Genomic DNA, 6,088 nt, shown 5'->3' on the forward strand with positions numbered 1-6,088 from the left:
ACCCCTTCCACAAACTCTTGGACAGACAAATCTTCAACCTGGAGGATACCTTTGTCGAGCAAGGCCTGAATACCCTGCTGTAGTTTCAAACAACCTCCACTCTGAGTGGCACAATCCAAACAACCCTTCCCACAACCGGGGAAGACATCGGCCTTCAGCAAGCATCCTTTGATATCCAACAATGGAGTCTTCAACTTCAACACATCCTTAATGGACTTGGCTTCTCCCTCTACCAAATTAACGTTCGCACCACCATGCTGGGGCATGGGATTGTTGACGACATTCGGAGCTGGTGCAAGGTCGATGGCCTTTGAATCTATGAGGTCCTGAACTACGTGCTTAAAAGCTTTGCAGTTCTCAATGTCATGGCCAGGTGCCCCAGAGTGGAAGCTACACCTAGCGTTGGCGTCGTAACCCACCGGAAGTCTACCAACAGGAGTAGCCAGAGTGCGCAATTGCACAAGTTGTAGTTGTTGAAGACTAGAAAGCAACTGGGTGTACGACAATGGAAGGGTGTCGAAACGCCGGTCCATCATCCTTTGCCTCTGTTGATAAGCGGGTCTGTTACCCGGTTGTTGCTGCTGTTGATACTGAGCTGGTTGACGTTGTGATTGTTGTTGTTGTAGTGGTGCTGCAGCTGGAATGGTCACAGCCTGCGGCAGTACCTGTTATGCAAGACATGCTAATGAATATGCAAATGCAATGACATGTTTATCAATTCCAAAAGTATTCTACCCCCTTGATTCCAGTCTCACATTTGATAAATAGTGTAAGAAAAGACTAAGCCGTTGATGAGAACCAAGAAAATTCCAACTAGAATCAAGTGGAAGATATAACCCCACAGAAGTGGATAAACATGTGTGAATGATTATGAATGCAAAATGATGTGATGCAAAATGATGTGAATGCAGTGCAGTGGCATGGGAATCAGGATTGCTGTATCTGCTTGAACATCTGTCAGGTTGCACTGTCTGGAGAGAAATTAAGAGTACACCAAACAAAGGTCATGGGATGGATCATGTTATCCTTAATATCAACCACCCATTTTGGCGGATTATGGTTTACACCTTATCAATACCCGAGTTTCATTGATATTAAGGATACCTGATCAGATCAACCATGAATCAAGGGTTTGTCGCAAGTCACGAGCATGGAGTTTAGGTTAAGAACCACCCAAAAGGAGTGTACTAAGGTTTAAACCTGCCAAACATGTTCTACAAAAGGTTCCCATAGTCATAATCCCATCTTTCGGATATTATCAGAGGAACGACTACTCGTATTCCAACAATATTCTCAAGAGAGACTCTTATGAGTGTAGTATCGCGTAACAATCGTATCAAATCTTACACTTGAACGACTTTCGCACTACGTCCTACGAATAGGCCAAGATGGGTTTGGTAAACTAAGGTCCTTAGCTTCTTAGGTCTATATTGGAACAAGTAATGTCTAACCACAACTTACTTATGTGACATTATTGATCTCAACATGACCTCCACCAAGTGAATGGGCTTGCAAGTCAACTTGCTAAGGAATACTCCACACAAGTTGACAGGACTATGCCATTCTCCTATCTTAAGTGCACTCGAGTTCGGGTATAGAACTCATCTCACAAAGATCACCAAGCAGCCATAGCCAGCCAACAGATACAACAATGATATGTACACAATGCAATAAGGTAAAGCAGGTAAATAAATAACTGTACAAAAGCATGAACACCCAATAAACAAGAAAATCACACAAGCTAGGAGGGACTCGCTTAGGGAAACCGGGTCCCCAGCAGAGTCGCCAGCTGTCGCAACCTGAAAAATACAGTGTGCGAAAAAAAACCACCGGCGAAAGAAAATGACAGAAGAGTCGCCACCGTGCGTTATTTATCCCAAGGGAGGGAAAGGAAACGCTCGAAGTAAACCTGAAAAAGGAAAGGACAAGACGGGGTCTCGCAACCAAATCTTGGGTTCAGGAGTCGGTTATGCGAAGGGAAGGTATTAGCACCCCTACGCATCCGTAGCACTCTACGGGATCCACTTTTGTAGTTCTTGTCTAAAGGGTGTGGGTTTATCTTGTGCTGTTTGCCAAAAAAAACAAAAAAGGGTTAAATGAAAATGACTCGCGCGGATGTTGCATCCACTGCATACGTATCTCATCTGAATATGAGAATCAGAGTCTTCGTAGCTCGGCTGACCTATGGGTTGGGGGGATGTGTGCTCGCTAAGACATCGCGTCTTATGCCTACGTATCTCATCTGGAATGAGAATCAGAGCAAGCCGTAGTTCGGCTAACTACGGGGTTATGGATTGGGTTTTGGACGAACGACGTCACTACGCAATCTACCGGATGCTCGACCTTTGGAGACTTACTCGCCTGTAGTAGAAGGAGTAAACGTGTTGCTTTGGGTTTTAGGGTTTGGGATGCTCGAGGGAAAACAGGCAGTCCTTGACGAAGGAACCGCGCTACATGTGGGGATATGAATACAAAACACAAAACATGTATCTCAAAGTAAAATGCCACCAAGGGGCTCAAACATTGCCTCCTATCGAGGTCTTCCAGCTAAGAAAGCGATAAAGTACGAGAAAAGGAAAAAATTACCACACGGATAAAGATCCGAAGTTACAGCAATTAAAGGATTAGCAACCCTGAGATCTCTCCAGCTAGACCATCAAAGAAAACCAGTCAATACGATTAATCAGGATAAACCTCCGGATGGTATCCCTGCAAGAGTATGTGAGCCCTCGCGAAAACTCAACAGAAAGGTTAGACAAACAAGGTGAAATCCAGGGAAAACAATGCCATGGCAACGCAAAGACAGGTTAGAGAAACAAAATAGGGTAACCCAGAGTTGCCCCTAAATCAAAATGTAACCACATGAATAATTCCATCAAAATTCACAAAAGGCTCACAAAAAAGGTATCAAATTTACCCATAATACCTCATACATTTAGAGCATTCAAATTAAAGGCATAAAGATGATGGATATAGGGCAAACCTGATTGGAGAGCTTGATTGAAATTGAGTTGCACCCGTGAGGTTTACAAGTTGAGTTCCCTTCAGGGTTTGGAGGCTGCTCTGAGTTCTCTGTCAGGTCTTCTCTCACTATCTTTTTCCTCAGGATTTTGTTCCAAGGAAACCTCAGAGTGTTTTGTTTCTCCTCAAAATCCCCCTTTGTTCTGTCTTCTTTCTCTCACTATCTTTTTCCAGTGAATCTCCCAGTGTAACTCCAAGTGTGTTTTCCTCTACTGAAACTTCAGTATTTATAGACTAATTTTCGTGGGTAGTGGGCTCAAATGAGGGAGACCCAAGTCCAAAATAATTTGTTATATTTTATTTATTTATTATATTTATTTAATTAATTAATTAATTTTTTTTTTTCGTTTTTTTTTTTCCAGGAAAAATGAAGGGTAAATTTTGGGGTATTACAGCTGCCCCTATTCAATCAACTGGAGACCCGGAAAGAAGATGGCAGCTGCTTTCGTGCTTTCGAGGTATCAAGGGATTGAATACAATAAAAGCCCAAAAATTTGCACTGAAGTGAAGTGAAGTAACAATGTCTGTCAGAATCGGCAAAGAGGTGGTCTTGAAAGAAGAATCCGTCTGGTACGGTGAAAGTCAGTCTGAATACTGAAAAAGAATGTTAACTTGGATACCAAAATAAATGGTAACACAAAAATAACCATGGCCTGAATGCCGCTCATCAGTCTGAATACTGAAAATGACTTCGATCTGAACATCGGAAAATTGGCCTGAATGCCACAAGTTGCATCGACCTGAACGTCGGAAACTTCTTCGATCTGAACATCGGAAAATCGGCCTGAATGCCACAAGTCGCATCGACCTGAACGTCGGAAACTTCTTCGATCTGAACATCGGAAAGACTTGGCCTGAATGCCACTTCAATCTGAATATCGGGAAAACTGGCCTGAATGCCACTTCGATCTGAATATCGGAACACTAGCCTGAATGCCACTTCGGTCTGGATACCGGAAAACTGGCCTGAATGCCACTTCGGTCTGGATACCGGAAAACTGGCCTGAATGCCACTTCGGTCTGGATACCGGAAAAATTCATGCCTGTCAGCATTGACAGAAATAGGGAATGATAATAGAGGCGGCGCATGGGCCAATGGCACTTGCTGGGGATAACAAAGGTAACTCATGAATAATCTTCAGTCTGAGTACTGGAAACAACTTCTAGCTTATCACTTGGGATACCGAGAATGTTTTATGCTTACATGCGTATGTTTGAATTTTTCAATGGCGTAATGCTCCATGAAAATGGAAATGCTACGCGATTTGGAAGGATGCAATGCAATATGATTCTACATGCAGGGATGCGAAATGCTGGGTAGAATGCCAAGCTGAGGCAAGGGGATCTACTGGGGAAATGATCACCATCTTCTGGACCCTGGCAAGGCTGTTGGAGATGCACAGCGCAAAGAACTCTGTGGGGAGATGACTAGCCATGCGGTGTTCTGGTCATACCGAGACTCTGATCGGGGAAAGAATGGCATTGGAAGCCTGCTGCTGAGGAAAGCTACAATGGTTCTGGCAACCACGATTTGCGAGAGAAGACTCAGCAGGGGGAGCAAACACTGATACGGTACCGAGGTTCTGCTTCAAGGAAAGAAACCATGGATCTGGCATTGGGATTATCGATCTGGCATCGAACTCTAAGGAGCAGCCACTTCTGCTGGGAAGATAAAGTCTGGCACTGTCAACCCCGTGGGGATATGTAGTCTGGTACTATCAACTCTACTGGGGAGTGTATGTCCTGAAACAACCGCTTGGGGAAGTACAGTGGTGAGAAACTGCTGGGGATTGAAGAATCCAACGCTCTGATCAGCTCTGCAGGGATAAGACACCGAATTTGTCTGTTGGTGACTTCACTGGGGAAGATATTCACGATCATCTGCAGGGAATTTTAAGGAAATGCCCCGAGGGTATCTGTTCTGAATAGACGATCCAAAGCACTTAAAATTTACAACAATTTTAAATGTTTATTAAGCATGTACCTGTAAAGCCCTTATGTGTCATGATGCAATGTTTATCAAAAATTCGGACGTCATTTTTGCAAACAAAACAGTAAAATGAAAATGAAAACAGAGATATACTGAATAACATGATTTTATTGATTGAATGGCCTCTGAATAGGCATTTACATTAAGAAGCAATCCCTGGAAAGAGGTAATCGCACAATAGATAAAAATAGAAATTAATCTAATGGCAATGTGAAATGGATTTCTATTGGGTTCCAATTCTGCTATGACTTGCCCGTCTTCAAGATCCTCCAGATGTTCCAAGGAAACCTCAGAGTGTTTTGTTTCTCCTCAAAATCCCCCTTTGTTCTGTCTTCTTTCTCTCACTATCTTTTTCCAGTGAATCTCCCAGTGTAACTCCAAGTGTGTTTTTCTCTACTGAAACTTCAGTATTTATAGACTGATTTTCGTGGGTAGTGGGCTCAAATGAGGGAGACCCAAGTCCAAAATAATTTGTTATATTTTATTTATTTATTTTATTTATTTATTTAATTAATTAATTAATTAATTTTTTTTTTCGTTTTTTTTTTTTTTTTTCAGGAAAAATGAAGGGTAAATTTTGGGGTATTACAAATAGAAGAATGATCTTGTATGGATTTAGGTTTTTTGCTTGACCAAGAAGCAACTTATCTTTAATGCAAAGCAATTCACTTGATCTTTGATCAAGATGAATTTGATTTGGATCAAAGAAGGTTAAGCCTCTCATATGTCAAGGCTAACCACCAATCATTAACTCATTGATCAAAAAGAAAAAAAAAAGAGAAGAAGAAGAAGAAATGGAATGTACATAATTGAAATTTAAATGATATAACCAAGACACATTGACCAAATATGAATGGAATCAACATCAATCAATGGTAAACAGAAGTGAGATGAAGCTTAGAAGTCAAGAAACAATAAAAATAATTTTGGTATATTTTGGAATTAAAATAATACTTGAATTAAAATAAACAAATAAAGGTCAAATTTCAAATCCAATTCAAATCAACTTGGAAAAGTCCAATTGGATCATCATAAGTTCAACATGGTCAAACAAGGTTTGACAAAAAATTTCATCAT

This window comes from Lathyrus oleraceus, chromosome 4 (assembly GCF_024323335.1).
Source record: "Lathyrus oleraceus cultivar Zhongwan6 chromosome 4, CAAS_Psat_ZW6_1.0, whole genome shotgun sequence".
NCBI classification, from domain to species: Eukaryota; Viridiplantae; Streptophyta; class Magnoliopsida; order Fabales; family Fabaceae; genus Lathyrus; species Lathyrus oleraceus.